This window comes from Mustela putorius, unplaced genomic scaffold (genome assembly GCF_011764305.1).
Source record: "Mustela putorius furo isolate JIRA1106 unplaced genomic scaffold, ASM1176430v1.1 tig00003836_pilon_pilon_pilon, whole genome shotgun sequence".
Lineage (NCBI taxonomy): Eukaryota > Metazoa > Chordata > Mammalia > Carnivora > Mustelidae > Mustela > Mustela putorius.
Window position 1 is genome coordinate 3369866 of NW_025421989.1, and position 16930 is coordinate 3386795.

The following is a 16930-nucleotide window of genomic DNA, read 5'->3' on the forward strand; positions in this document are numbered from 1 at the left end:
CCACCCGCTCTGGCGTAATTACAGCCTTGATGAAGATAAAGCGTGTTTGGATCTTTGCTACTGAGCAAGACATCACTCTCCAGCCACAAAGGGATCGCTCTCCCGGGAGCCAAAGGTCAGCGTGCGGGGTGAGTGATGGATCTCTCCTCTGCCAGCTAGAGGCGACCTCTGGGACTCCTAAGGATGGTTTCTAATGGCAGGGGGTTGGGCGTCAAGACCACATAGGCAGGGCAGAGAAAGTGCACAGGTAGATTTTCTATGTGCTGAAATAATTTACAGCAGGGGAAGTATTACTCAGAAATTATACGGGTGCACGACATGTAGTGTAAAAAATTACCGAGGATAAATTCTTATAGTCACAGCTTCATCTAGAAATTTTTTCATGGAAAGAAAACATTGCACTTGAGTTAAATACTTCAATAATCAATCATGATTTTAAGCGATGGGACCACAAGTTCAGTAAGCAACACCTTTCATTATCATTTTTTTTTTTTACCCTGAAAGCGTAAACCACATAAAAATGATGGGGTTCTAAAAATGTGAGGCATGTAGCATGTAGAATATAGTAGACATACAAAATAACACACCTTTTTTAGTGATTTTTTTTTTTTTCTAAAGGAGAGGGTTGAGGGAAAACCCGATCTTCCTTAAGGACTTGACACGAAGTCAGTGTGTAGCCTCGGGCAAGTGATCCATTCTTAAAATATTCTGATTTCTACCATTCCAGTATTCTCCTCTTTGAAACAATGGGCTTGAAATTAAAATGGAAAAGTTCTGCTGTTTATGCAGAACTCAAGATGACTCATGCACTGGGCTGAAAAATATATATATCGTGACTCTATTTTATATAGATACACATTAATCATGTGTATCTGTACAGATACATATTAACTATGTGTATGTGTACAGATACATATTAACTATGTGTGTCTGTATAATGTATAATAATGTCATTAACATGGCATTTATATATAATACACATGTTTACATATTGATAATATATATACACACTAATATTATAAGTAATATGTTATATTTATGGGATATATAAAATTCATACAATATGGTATACTATGCAATATGAATTAGTATATTGTATAAATGTATACATGTATTTTTTTGTAGTTGTATGGTTTTATTAACACAAATATGATGTGCACAACAAACTGTCTATTCATTTTCTTCGCTGCACAGCCTGGCGTTGGGATTGGTGACTCTGATTGCCGGCTGGGCTGCTCTTTCCACAATAGCTTAGCAGTTCTTGGAGGAGACGTTGTGAGCAATCTCTGCACAGTAAGATTTGTTGCACATCAGCAGCACTTCAAGCTCCTTGACGCTGTCCACTAGGAACTTCCCGAAGCCACTGGGCAACATGTGCTTTGTCTTCTTGTTGCTCCCATAACCAATGCTGGGTATCAAGATCTGGCCCTTGAATCTTCTGCGCACCCTATTGTCAATGCCTCTCGGCTTCTGCCAGTTGCGCTTAATTTTGACATATCGGTCTGACTGTGCCGGATGAACTTCTTGGTCCTCTTTTTAATGATCTTGGGCTTCACCAAAGGTCTGACGGCAGCCATGATGCCCAGTAACAGATGGCGGCCACCTCCGCAAGCAGCGCCGAGGAAGAGAGCAGAGCTATACATGTATTTTTTAAACTTTATTCCATCGTTCTATCAAGAGAAGGTGTTGTCATGGCTTTTTCCTATTCGACAGAAGAGAAACTGAGGCCCAGAGTTATGTGGATTTTCCAGGGACACGGGCGAGAATGGAACCACAAGATGCCTCTAGAGCTGGGCCGTCTTTCTGCACCTGCATCAGGACCACCTGGGTTCTTACTCACACGCACCTGTCTCGGCCCTGCCCAGACCTACCCCATCAGAATCTCTGGGCAAAGCCTGGGATGTGCATTTGGAATCCATTTCCCAAGAGATTCCCAAGTCCTTGCAAATCTGACACTCGCTCCTTCCCCTGGGAAATTGGTTTCAAAGTCGCGTTCAGCTTTTCCTTCTCAGGACTCAAAAATTCCGTGACAATTTTACGATCATCTCCTCGGGTCTCTCAGCTAATTACACACTGTACTTTTCGCAGGGCAATTTATATAAAATGTGAATTGTAATTCCCTTAAAACCACCAGAGGGAAGATACATGATCTTGATCATTTATGCATAAGAATGCAGAAGAAATGCACTGCTGATTGGAACTGAGGTATGGCCAAACAGAAAAGATACAGTGTACATTCTGTATCGATTTATAGTTAATTGTATTTGTTAATTATTTAATAAATATTGATTAATAACTTATTAATAAATAATAAAGGAATGGAATAATAAATTCAAATTAATATATATATATAAATTAATGCTAGTATGTGTTGGTATTTATTAGTATTAATTTACATTTATGCATTCTGTATAAATTTATATACAGTGGCGCTCGCTTCGGCAGCACATATACTAAAAATTTATATACAGTGAAGAACTTTCATTAATCAGATGGAAAAGTCCTTGTGATTATAAAGGTCCGATATGCTGCTAATCCTCATGCTCCTGTCCTAAGGCTGCTATAAGTAAGTAGCCCATGTTGGGGCACCCCAAATCCTAAAACTGTCTCTGAGTTCTGGAGACCAAAAGTCTGAGATCCAGGCCGGGCAGCACTTCTGTCCCTTGGAAGCTCTAGGAGAAGAGCCTTCCTGTCCCTTCCAGCTTCTGGGGGCTCCTAGAAATCCTTCATGCTTCATGGTTGGCCCCTATAGGATTCCCATTTCTACCTTTGCCTTCACAAAGCCTTCTTCTCCCTGTGTCCCCACCCAAATTTCCATCTTCTCCTAAGTACATCGGTCACTGGATTCGGGTTCGTCCTGATGTAGGGTGATGACCTCCGCTTAACTTGATCCCATTTGCCAAGACCCTCTTTCCGTATGAGGTCCCCTTCACAGGTTCTGGGCAGGCATGAGTTTTGAGGGAGCCCTTGTCAACCCAGTAGGGTGACCTTCCAGAGGAAAAGCAATTCGCAGCGCGTTCGCATGAGTTTAGACAAGCTGGACCCCATGGAGGGTGGCGCTTGCTGTATGGCACTGACTGTGGTGGAAAACACATTGTCCCTGTTCTAGAGACTTCCTGTACACCCTAGTGCCTACAGGTAACCACCCTGTACCGGACCCTGAAACGTTCGTTAAGAGAACGGATCTCAATTAAGGGAGTGCTCTTACCCCAAAGGAGGGCAGGCAGGAGGGAGACTTTGGAGGCCATGAAGAGGTCCATGCCCTTGGTTACCAACGGTGAAGGCGCCAAAGATCCTTGCCGTGTTCACACGTATCTCATTGTGTCTGATGGGGTGGGCAGTTCTTTGTAAATCAATAATTACCTCAATAAAACTGCTAATAAAAGCACAAACGCACATGCACACAGGTCAGAGGTAAAGCTATGATGAAATTGCTCCAGCACAGGGGGCAATGTGTTTGTGCATATGGGATTCCCATGGGGGCAGACGCCTCCTTTTCCACAATGCTTCCATTTTCTGATTCTACGCACCCAAGTTTTCCTGGGTGTTGCACTGACCTTTCCATAAATATCTTATTCCTCTCACATATCTCCCTATAGACCCTTTTTGGGAAGAAAAAAAAAAGTATTTGTAGAAGGAAATCTATTATACCTTCCTCCTTTAACCTTTTCTTTGGGTGATTTTTTTTTTCCCTCTTCCTTTGTGCAGCGTGAGAACATGCCTTTCTCCATGTACAAACCGTGAAAGGACTTTATGACCAAGCCGTCGACTTGGGTGTTTATGACGTAAGCAGTTCTATCAAAGTTTTGTAACCCTGCCCCTTCGCAGAAATCCCTGAAGATTTAAGAATACGGCTATATGTTCCTGCTTCTTGCCTATTTTCTTTTGCGTGTGTCGGATGCTTCTATCTAAATGTATTTGGCTTATTTTATTTTTTAATCGCAGTAACAAATCTGTGGTTGCATAAGCCAGAAGCACACTGCCCTTAGCAGCTACCTCTCGGACTGATTTTCTAAGTGTGAAATTAAAATGTCACCGGAAGAGCGAACGTCACACAATGGCTCGCCCTGCCTTCTGACGGGTGCTAGTCTCACGCCACTAAATCCGGCTTTTGGGGTTATGCTGGGAATGCGGTAAATAATGAAGAACTTCAGAATAGGGCTTGTAACATCCCTGTGTATTTTCTAGGGGGGAATTAATTCTACACACAGTAAAGGAAACCTATTTGTCATGTGTTAAAGAGCTTGGATTTTGAGCCAGGATTTTATGCAAAAATGGAGTCCTTTGGTGTTTTTCTCTCATGGTGGGATGAAGATACCTATGTAGGTATTTATGGGAGATCTACAGGTCCATGAGAAGGTGACAAGAAAGGTCTAGAACACAAGACCTCCTATGTCTTTGTCTACGTGTGCACAGCCCTGAGCTCAGCTGAGATTTGAGTCCAAAGTTACATCCTGCCAACGGTCTATTCTCATAGTCTAATGTTTGCTCCCCGAACTTAATGAACCCACTTCTCCAGGCTGGGAGCCCCTGGGGTGGCTCCGTCAGTTCAGGGTCTGCTTTCAGCTCAGGTCGTGATCCCAGAGTCCTGGGAGGGAGCCCCATGTCGGGCTCTCTGCTTGGCAGGGAAGGCTGGTTCTCCCTCTTCTGCTGTCTTGCTATCTCTGTCACTATCTCTGTCTCTCTCAAATTAATAAAGAAAATCTTTAAAAGAACTGTGACGTATTTTATCTACATGCTATGCAATCATGTCTGTATTAAAGATAATGACGATATATGTAAGTTCCTATGTAGCGACTTACGAGCAAAGACATGGGATATCGTCAACAGGGTTCCCATCTTGACTCTTCTGTTGACTCCCCGTGGGACTCTGGACAAATGTCCGTGGGACTCTGGACCCTTTGCTGGACTTTTCTGTGCCCTGTAACCCTTTAACCTTCAGGTGTTAAAGGGGGAACATGACAGATCAATAGGAGAATGCTGAATGCTTAAGGTCATGTTGGGTGTATTGTAAATACATACATATTTATTATTTTTTACAGAGGAAAGTCTACGACAGAGAGCTCCCATCATTTGTCAGGTTTCTTAGGGACAAAAGAAATTTGGGGGAAAAGAATGGATTTTGTAGCAGGGATCCCCTTAAAGGCCAATAAAAGAAATAACATTGAGCTGTGTTGAATCACACCCATGAGCTATGGTTGTGCTGGGAGCCCAGAACTAGAATTTCTGTTACCCTGGTATTCCTGTTATGATAAAAATAATAATAATAATAATTGACAGAAAGTGTTCTGTGAGTTCATGAAATCACAGAACATTTTCTATCTTTTTTTTTTTTTTATCATGAATATAGTTCTCCCAAAGGGACCCAATGTCACTGGAGAAGAAAGTCCCTATTATATAATGATAAAATAAAAACATAAATGTGTGATTTAGCAATGGGCTTAAAGCAGTTGTTAAACAGTAAAATTAAAAGGAAAAAAAAAATCTGTGCCCAAATAATGATTCTTTCCAAAGTGTAGTTTTTAGTTGCGGATTTTTTTTTTTTTTTAATAATTGTCTTTCTGAGAGAGTGATTAAATGGAACCATGTTCAGTACTTTGTAATGTTTCAATAAACAAATAGTATGTCCCCAAAGGGTGGTTTGGGACTAAACTGTTCATAATTTGTTTTCAAAATGCTTTTATGAAAGAATGCAGAGCACTGTTTAATTCCCCATTTAAAATATTTTTGAATTTCTTACAAAAATCACATTATACTGAATTTGTGGTCTAGCATTCAGATTTTGACATACACACAAGCACGCATGTGTAGATACCAGTCATGATGTCCATTTTTACATTATATTCGACTCTTAAAATATTGTTTTACGATTGCCATTGAGGTATTCGCAATCTCCCCATTCCCCCTGGGCAATCTGACCACTTAAATATTTAGCAAGGCATCCCAATGCTGAATTGTATAATAGTTATCTTTACGGTGTTAGGATAATGCTCTTTTTTTTCCCCTTTGTACCTTTTGTGCAGGTAAAGCTCCGCCTTCTTTTAACTGACATTACGAAGTAAAAGATTCATTTCTTCCCCCTCCAAGCTCTTTGTCGTCATTTGGTAGATAATAGGGTTTTTGTCATATTATGATCTCTTGGAACTTTTTATTTTCCCCTTTGAATATTTAATATTTAATATTATAATATTAACTTGTATGTACACATACACATACATACCCCCAGAGGCACACACATCAAGGCCAGATATAGAGTTAAATGGAGTCTATCCTGTATCAATTAATACACTATTATTGACCTATATTCCTTTCCTCTATGCATTTTTTAATATAAACCCATCTTTCTCCTGACCTGCCTCACACTTTGCAAAATGCCCTCTCCTTGGCTGTTTTCCTAGAATGAGCCTGGAAATATCTACCATAGAGAGCAAAGAGCCTTCCCACGAAATGACAAGCCCTAACAAAAACAACATTTTCTAACACACGTGCTCTGTACTCAAGACATCTCTCTCTGGATAGGCACAACGAAGACTTTGTCTTTTCCACGTTTATGCTGTGGAGGTACGCGAGGGAGAGACGGGGGCCAATCACATCCACAAACACCACCAAGAATCCAAGGTCAACACCTCCGGGACGAAATCGGAGGGGAAAGCAACACACATTGTTTTGTGGTGGGGAAAAAAATAAAGAAAGAAATAAACCAGAAAATGCTACAGGCATCCTCTTATGATGGGAACCGGGACTGGCATGTTCTTCTACAAGGGGACCTATCATCCGTAGTTTTGGTCCTACACATGAGATGGCCCACTCTGACTCCAAACCAGGAAAGCAATCGCCAATAAAATGCAAACACACGGGAAAGGCTGGCTTGCCGTAAAATGTGGCATAAATGGGTCACGGGGCCTAACCACCGTCTGCAGCTGGTCAGCTGCTGGTATGAACGTACCCAAGTAGGGTCAAATACTGGCTTCTCCCCATGGATGCAATGCTGGGGCTTCAGTGAAACACACACACTCACAAGGAAAGCAAACCCTTGAACGGTGTAGGAGCTCTCCACTGGTCCCGAACAGAAGGCTGCGTGGTCCTACACCCTGACCGTCTTGTACGTATACCCATGTTTCTGGTGCTGTCTCCCTGCATGCAGGGAGAAGGTACAGGGTCCCGGATGGGCTGTGGGCACAAGCATGCAGACGGCGCGCCGAGGAAGGGAAACCCACAGACACGGAAACAGAATGAAAGAATGAGAAAGGCGGCCAAGGTCTGGAAGCAAAGGACATACGTCTAGAATAGCTCAGCACTACAAGAATTGGGGGAAAAAATAAAAAATAAAAGTCTGAGCACCAGGGTCCGTTTGTTAAGTGAAATCCAAAATGTGGAGAGTAGATTGTGACCCTCAGTTACTTGAGGGAAGTCTTTACCGGCGTCCACGGAGCTGTTCTAGAAGGAGGCTTCTCAGCCAAGGGCCGGGAAGGTATGACTGTGGGTCGGAGAGCACAGGGCTCGGAGCAAGACTTCCGGTCTGGGGGGTGAGCCAGCAGCAGTGCAAGTGAGGACGGTCCCGGTTTCTAAGGGAGGCAGCCAGAGGACGGAGATTGCACAGTGTCTGCTGACATAGAGTAGGTCCGGTCAGCCAAGAGCTGTCCCCGGGGAAGCAGACGTTCCTGAATCACGGACCCTGAGGGGTTCCAACAAGCAGGAGAAGGACATAGCTCCAGGTTGCAGAGCGGACCCAGAAGAGAGGAGTATACATTGTAAAGACGGAAATCTGCAAGCGGCGCCATAGATAAAATCATGGGCGTGCATGGGAACGTGTTCATTGGACATACATTACGCACATTTAAAAATGTTTTACTGGGACACCTGGGGGGCTCAGTGGGTTAAAGCCTCTGCCTTCAGCTCAGGTCATGATCCCAGGGTCCTGGAATCAAGCCACGCATCGGGCTCTCTACTCGGCGGGGAGCCTGCTTCCCCCCTGTCTCTGCCTGCCTCTCTGCCTGCTTGTGATCTCTCTGTCAAATAAATAAATAAAATCTTAAAAAAAAAAAAAACTAAAAATAAAAATGTTTTACTGGGTTGAGTAATTGGATGCTTTGCAACTCTTGCCCTCAACGTGAATACGTTCTTTTTGACAGAGATATGGAATAGAATGACGATTCTCCTAATCATCCTGGAGGTCCCTCCCTCACTATGGAATCCAGCCGAAGGTGCCTTATTCCAAGATAGCCCCTCATGAAGCAAGCGGGATAGAAGAAATCCTACATGCAGGTCAGGTTTTAAAAATTAAATTTTATTCTATGGTTTAAAGGAAGCTAACCCAGCAGGAAATGAAATCCTAGCACAAGAGAGAATTGGAAAATGACGTTTTGGCCTCAGGGTAAATATCAGAAAATGACTAATGGGAAGAGGGTAAAAACACAGCTTGGATTGCGAGTGTGCCAAAGAAAGAAAGAAGAAAGAAAGAAAGAAAGAAAGAAAAAAAAAAAAAAAAGAAAAGAAAAGAGGAAGAAAAGAAAGAAGGAAGAAAGGAATGGAAATCAGTAAGCAAAAATGCATGACCGAATCCTCATTAATAAATGATGTATAAACACTAAACTAATGTGACCTGTGTGCATTGAGGTTTAAAATGAAGAAGAAGAAAAAAAAAAATGGGAAGGATAGTACAAAAGAGGTGAAGATCTTCACCAAGGTAGATGATATCCAGTTGCGGAGGTGGGAACAAGGGAAGGGTTCCTTTGCCATCGATGGAAGGAGCAGGTGGCCCCATGGGTTGGTGTCACACAAATCCTTTTACAAGGAAAAGGTAGATCTCCTACCACTTAGACCTACCACCCTCTTGCTCCTGCCTGAGAACTAACTGTCCAAGAACCTTGGGGACTAGATATCTAGAAGAGCGTTTTGGTAAGGGTAGCATGAATTCAACCAAGGTATGGGGAGCTGTGGTCAGAGACTGCTAGAACTTCTTCTGTCCTGGAGATTAACTTGGTGAATTGGTTGAGTATTTTGCAGCTTCAGATTACCAGGTGAGAAACATTTGGGAAAAGTCTTCCCAGTACTTAGGGCTAATCCTTCAACCCACCCAGGGACCATCCAGGTCTGGAGACTTTTTAACACTAACAGCAATCAAGCAAGTGACCTGTCTTCAAATCCTCATGGGGAACGGTCAGGCCCTGAGAAGGCCTTAAATTAGCTTAGGAGGTTGCTTGGTGTTTAAAGAGGGAACTCGCTTTTTATTGTGACATTTTCTACAACTACAGACAAAATAATATGCCATCGACAGGGGTGCCTGGGTGGCTCAGTGGGTTAAGCATCTCCCTTCAACTCAGGTTATGATCCCAGGGTCCTAGGATGGAGCCCCACAATAGGTTCCCTGCTCAGAAAGAGAGAGAGAGAGGGAAAAAAAAAAAAAAAAAAAAAAAAAAGAAAGAAAGAAAGAAAGAAAGAAAGAGAAAGAAAAATCTGCAAAAAATGTATACTATGGACAGTCAATGAATATACACAGAGTTCTCTTCTCTTCATTTCCTTGGAAAAAACATTGTCTGTCTGTGGAAGAACCAGGGCCAAAGAGTCAATGATACTCATCATTTCCCCTTTGGCCTAAAGTAAAACATTTGTAATAAAATCTAATAGTAACAGATGATAAATTTTATGCATCCACTTGACTGGGCCTTGGGGTGTCCAGAGAGTTGGTCGAACATCATTCTGGGTTTGTCCCTAAGGGTGTTTGGAGATGATTATGTTAAGATCACGCTGCGTAAAGCAGAGTGCTCTCCCTGACTTGGGTGGGCCTCATCTAATCAGCTGAAGGCCTGACTAGACCATAAAGATTGTCTGTCCCATGAGTAAGAGGAAATTCTTCTATCTGACTGCATTGGATCTGGGACATTGGTTTTCTCCTGCCTTCAGACTCAAACTGAACCATTACTGGGTTTCAACTCAGGTGGCCTTCAAACAGGAACACCACCAGAAAAATAACAAATAATAACAACCATTGCAGAAATCAAGAAAGAACCTAGAGGTATGAAAACAAAGCTTCTCATTTCAGGCCAATGGTCTGAATCTTTTAAATGTTCCACCAAACGTTTCCTTCAACCTTCGCTGCATATAATGGCCCATATCATGGCCATATAACGATTCTGCCTTTCACAGGCGAAAACACTTGTCCTTTCTTCAAAGACGGCATGATTTTTTGAGCCTGAAAATCCTTGAGTCCTGCTGAGCCTCATGCAGAAGCCCGGTACATACAGCAGATCACAGAAGGAATTACCTAGCGGACACCATGAGAAAACCCTACATGGTATTTTGGGTTCTGGAAAACACTGCTTGGGAGCCACTCTGTGTGACTGTTTATTACTAGCATAAATAAACATAATTTTTCTGTAATTAATCCTTTCTCTTTCCTGGTAAAGTAAGAAGGCAGGCAAACTGGTCAAATCTCCTGGAAAACATGCTGATGAGAAATATGGTGGCCAGCACTCAATTATAATTCGTCAGAGGGAAAGCTCTATGTACAGAATGCGTTGCGGAGGGTGTACCGAGCCTGGAGAGAATCGGTTCTGGAAAACAAACCTGGGCTGTAGGAATTTATAGGACATTTCCCCATAGTGCATGTCACTGTGTGAGATGTTTCGTATGCACGGTGGCTCCCTTCTGCGTTGAATGCTTTACACAGATGACTGAACACCTGGAGGTCTGGCCAGAGCTTGTGCTGATATGGTAAGAAAGAAGAACTCTGGGGTTCTCAGACCATCTCTGCTTCTGCTGGATCTCCTCCCGCCATTTGCAACCCTATGGATGGACACGGACGGTATGACCCTCAAGGAGTCAGAAGGACAGACAGACAAACGCGGCGTGATCTCCCTTCCACGTGGACTCTGAAAAAAGCCTAACGCATAGAAACAGAGGGTAGAATGGGGCTCCCATTTCTTATCCATTCCTTCCTCATAATCTCCTTGTGGTCCCCACCCCCCGCCCAGTGTATGCAACTTACTGACTCTTTCTTCCATGTTTCTAACCCATGTTTAATTCCGATGATCAAGGTCCATATTTTTAAAAGAACATGTGTGGGTTTTCCTGCCAGCAAATCTCTCTGGTCTACTTCCAGATGTGTCCTTTCTGGATGAATTTTGCCTTCTTCTCCTGCTGGATCTGTTCCTTCTATTGTTTTCAGAGGAACCTCCTTAAATTCAGAAACGAACTATTCTTGGTAATAAATCATTGTAATCTTAGCGGCAATCCCCACCTTGCACAGGGTAAGGATGTTTTATTACAGCAATAAACATCTTTTAAGAACTTGACTCAGCTCTGATTTTGCTCCCCACAGACGTAAAGCTGATTAAAAGGTCGGCGCGTAACTTTTTAATTTTGGTGTTGGACGCCTTGGCTAATGTTATTTATCTCATAGGAAGATCTCTTTGGCCCATTGTCCATTAGACATCGTCATTCCTTTCTACTTTTCAGATAAAATTCCTACATCTCTAAAAATCTATACTTCCGTCCTCTAAGGTTTAGTTAATACCTTCCTTTCCACCTTCTGTATCTCTGGTTTAAAGAGCTTACAATTTATTTAAACCGATCATTCTCATACACCATCCTCACTATACCTCATGTCACAACAGCCAAAACCTATATAGGTTTGTTCCCCAGTAATTTGCATATAATAGTTACCCAAATGTTAGGCGAATGGACCTGTGAATGTTTGGACATATTTTGAACATGTTAATGTAGAAGTGGAATCACATATGATCTCCACATTTGGGGTCAAACAGGAAAGGGAACAAAAAACACACTACTGTTTTTTTTTTTTTTTTTGGACAAATCTAAATATTTCCTCCTGTAAATACATATTTAATACAGATGACTTAATGTATTTTGAAATATTCATGTGGCTGAGACAAAGCTGGTGGTCCCTAAAATAATTATGAAGAAAGGTGAGAAATGGAGACGCTATATATGAAATAATTATTTCAGGAAATCGAGTGAATTTATTTTGAGACACAAGAAGACTATATTGGGGTTTAAGAACATGCCTCTTTCCTCCTTGGTTCATCTGATAGGATTCCTCGCACTGTGGATTTAAAACAAGGGCAGTTTTATTTAGAAATGGCACATTGCTGTTATAAACATTTGGGTGCATGTGCCCCTTTGGATCACTACGTTTGTATCTTTAGGGTAAATACCCAATAGTGCAATTGCTGGGTCATAGGGCAGTTCTATTTTCAACATTTTGAGGAACCTCCATGCTGTTTTCCAGAGTGGTTGCACCAGCTTGCATTCCCACCAACAGTGTAGGAAGGTTCCCCTTTCTCCGCATCCTCGCCAGCATCTGTCATTTCCTGACTTGTTGATTTTAGCCATTCTGACTGGTGTGAGGTGATATCGCATTGTGGTTTTGATTTGTATTTCCCTGATGCCGAGTGATATGGAGCACTTTTTCATGTGTCTGTTGGCCACCTGGATGTCTTCTTTGCAGAAATGTCTGTTCATGTCCTCTGCCCATTTCTTGATTGGATTATTTGTTCCAATGTCCACAATAGCCAAACTATGGAAAGAACCTAGATGTCCATCAACAGATGAATGGATCAAGAAGGTGTGATATATATACACAATGGAATACTATGCAGCCATCAAAAGAAATGAAATCTTGCCATTTGCGACAACATGGATGGAACTAGAGCGTATCATGCTTAGCGAAATAAGTCAAGCGGAGAAAGACAACTATCATATGATCTCCCTGATATGAGGAAGTGGTGATGCAACATGGGGGCTTAAGTGGGTAGGAGAAGAATCAATGAAACAAGATGGGATTGGGAGGGAGACAAACCATAAGTGACTCTTAATCTCACAAAACAAACTAAGGGTTGCTGGGGGGAGGGGGTTTGGGAGAAGGGGGTGGGATTATGGACATTGGGGAGGGCATGTGCTTTGGTGAGTGCTGTGAAGTGTGTAAACCTGGTGATTCACAGACCTGTACCCCTGGGGATAAAAATATATGTTTATAAAAAATTAAAAATTAAAAAAAAAAGAAGATGTGGTTTACATATACCGAAAAAACTATGCAACCATCAAAAGAATGAAATCTTGCTATTTGCAATGACACAGTAGAACTAGAATATAAGAAGAGGACAGGGAGGGACTAAAACTTGGTTGGCAAAAATTGAACAGCGGTTACTCTTCCAGGTACCAGGATGAAGCCCATCGCACCAACACATCAGCTGTGAGAGGCAACAATCATTCTCCAATTCTGCATAAATGATGGACAACAGATTTCCAGCAGTTGCCCAGTCCCACAACCAGCAAAGGGCAGAGCTTCTGGGGAAATCCAGGTTTTTCCTACAGCCTAGCTGCTGGTAGTCACACTACACTAGAATAGAATGTTCTTTACTTTCTTTTTTTTTTTTTTAAATTTTTTTAAAGAGTGTATTTATTTATTGGACTGACAGAGATCACAGGTAGGCAGAGAGGCAGGCAGTGGGGGGAAAGCAGATGCCCCACTGAACAGAGACCCCAATACGGGGCTCGATCCTAGCACCCTGAGATCATGACCTGAGCTGAAGGCAGAGGCTTAACCCACTGAGCCACCTAGGTTGCCCCAGCAAGAGCATGTTCTTGCCTCATGCATTGCTTTAGTCTGGAAGAAAGATTCTGCTGGTTCTGTCCATCTGCTCTCTATGGTTTATGCCCCGTTCCTTCTTCCCTGCTGCCTTTCCTTTCAAGTTTCATATTAAGGTTTTTTTTCACAAAGTCCCTGCTCCCGATGGTCACACAGGATTCCTAGATCAGGTATCTTCATGCTGATTTTTTTTTTTTTTAAGATTAGTATATAATGCTCTCTTCCAAAATACAAAACCATTAAAATATTTCTTAAAGAATACTTTTAATTTTTTTTCAGAAAAGAAACAAAACAGTATTTGTCATATGTATGCCTTCTCAGTGTTTAGTCCAATGATGGCTATATTTTTAGTTTTCTGAACACATACTGATCCTACAAAATTTCTCAACAGAACCTACACTGAGAAGTCACAGCTTAGTAAACGTTTTCTGCTTCCTGGGGACTTTTATATGTTATGAAAAGGACATGTTATAAGATTTTAAAGGACAGATTATTTGATCAACATATATCTATAATTAGCAACTTATTGGACGTGCTGTGATTAGATTAAAATTGCTGTTACAAGTTGTACCGGGGGAAAAAATGAAGCAGGAAATCAAATTTTGAATAATAATTGAAGGAATATTGAATGATGACTGCACACCAGTGACACTTATGTAAGCGGTTCAGGTGGTACCAGATTATTTCTATTTTAAATAAAATCAGATGCAGGCATATAGGCTTGTTGCCGAGTTTTTCTAGGCAAATAATGTAAGAAAGACACAGAACCCTGCATAAGTATGTTATAAATAACATTGCTCTGATGGGTTTTCAGATTTATCTTCGTTTTCATGGGCAATTTTCCCCGTCTTAATTTCTATTGAATACTCATCTTTGGTGACAAGACAGTTCTTGTCTTGATGGTAATCCTTTTACTCATTCATTTCTCCCTTCATGGAAGAAATATTCATTTTATAAGCATTTTTTGATGTCTGTAAGCAAGGCTCTTGGTCTTGGGAAATTATCAGCAAATATTATCATTTGAAAGTCTACACGTTAAGCATTTGGTAGGCAGGTAAGAAGATAATAGGTATGTAGATTATAGGTAAACATTGTAGCTATGCAGGACAGATATAGATACATAGTATATACATGTATATAAAGACACGCACATATCTATAAATTCTAATTGTCTTTCACACAAACGGAAAAATAAATGAGACTTGATAGATGTCTCGACCCACCCACCAGATTTTCCATAAATACCCTCAAATCCCTCCCCGGAACACCTCACGGATTCTGTACATCGGGTACTGGTAACTTTTCATTGTCCCTTCTGCGTTTAATGTACAAATTGTTTATGTTTTTTGCACAATATACACATTGTCTAACCATTTCGCTACATGATTTTCAGACTTTGATGCGTAAATATCTAGACCAGATCTCAAAACAGGTCCTTCTCGGACCAAAATGTGCTTTGGGGCTACGGCTTCCCCCCAGATTTTGAATCGGCTTTCCTTTTGGTCGTGGTAACAGGTCCATGTATTACAAGGGCAGCAAAGGGCATTCCAATATGTCATGGAGGAAAAACCTGGCAAAGATGATTTACGTGCCCTTGGTGCTCATTTTCGACGCTTACGGATAACAATCACCTCCCTGTATGTTAGTGGAATTTTAAGGTCTTTCTTGTAAATGCAGGTGGTTGGTGGTTACACGAAAAAATTGACTAAGTACCCAGACCGAGGTCATTATCTGCCTAACCTAACCATTGATTTAGACGGTTATTTAAAAAAAAATAATCTAAAACTGACAAATAGAGAGCACTGAAGGGAGATTCATAATTTCACACAAACTTCATTTTTAAGCCTCTATCTGCGGGACCAGATAGAATCAGATGCTTTTGTGTCCTCTGAAGAATATAAATTGTTTCTATTGTCGGCCACTCTCGGGGACTTTCTTAGTCACTGTCAGGGATCAAAGATAAGGGTTGGGGTCTGAAACCGATAGGAGAGACATGGACGCTGTTGATAAAAATCAGAGTGCCCTTCTGATACCAACAGGGCTATCAAGCAGCTCGCGGATACAAATAGCTTTGAGGGCTCTTTGGAATCCAACAACTTCACTTTCTTAGGGGGAAGTAATTATCCTGTCTGACCTTCCTTCCACGGATGGGGCCAGGCTCTCAAATATCAGGCAGCTGGCTTTGCTCAGGCGCTCAGTGGGCTTTCCTTCAGTGCATTAGGAAACGGCCAAGATTTTTAGGATTTCGCCTCGGAAGCCTGCTATTATCTCCTGCTCGGACCAGGGGAGAGTAAAAGGAAGTGTTGATTGCTCGACCAACGTCCTGCTAGCCTGTTCGCAGCACAGGGAGGGTTTCGGGAGAAAAATCTATGGGTATGGATTCCTTCTAAATCGTTTTTGCTCACCAGTAAGGTGTTCGCGTTTGATTAATAACGACCTGACCTACAGGAGAACATTCTTCCTTGTGGTCCCCTTCTGGTTCCAAGGCTCCTTGATGCATCAAGAGGGAGCATTTTGGAAAAGGCCGTCCAGTCATCCCGGAAGGGCTGTTTTAGCTCCTTTCCCTGGCCCTGCCTGGCCCTTGCTTCTGTAAATCTTGTGGAAACACTGGCTTTTGATCTCTATTTGCTTTTCTGACCCACACAGTATTATCATCCCGCTGCTTAATTAAGGATGCTAGTCCGTTAAGGATTCTGTGCTCATCTGAGACGAGAGGCCGATTTCGACTTATAGAGACAAACATGAGGTTCTACATACACGGAGATGTACGCACACAATTCAGCCTGCACCATCCATTCTCCCATCCAGCCCCGTCCCCAGAAACACGGCCGCATCACTTACCTAAGGCAGAGCCACTCGCCGTTTGCTTGGTTTCCCTGAAGCAGAGCGTCCCTCCGTCATCGGATCCTGCACATCTATGGTTCCGGAGGAGCTGGGGAGGCAAGAGAATGGCAGCTGGAATTCATGAGCTCCTAGGGTTAGTCCTCAGCCCTCAGAGGAGAGGGTAGGGAATGAGAATAACCTGAGCTGTGCCCTTTCGCTGAGCTCTGCAGGTGAAGATGTGGGTAACCGAGAACCAGTTTCTGCAGAAAGAAACAGAGAGGACGAGTGAGACAGAGAGAGAGGGAAAAAAAACAGAGATAGAAGGGAAAGTCCTTGTCCTAATGGTATTTGGGGAGACAGAATATAAGTAAGATATTAAAATGTGGTTTAAGTGGTATGGTAGGGGACCCCTTGACAGCTTACGCCTGTACAACCTTAGTGGATAGTAAGAACATTACAATTCATGCCAGCGTAGAACCTCAGAGTAGGTTACTATTG

At 42.2% G+C, this 16930-nt stretch overlaps 1 pseudogene; it reads right to left on the reverse strand.

The window, feature by feature from the left end:
* Positions 1–1170: 1170 nt before the first annotated feature.
* On the reverse strand, positions 1171–1595 carry LOC106007373 (annotated as a pseudogene).
* Positions 1596–16930: the final 15335 nt, after the last annotated feature.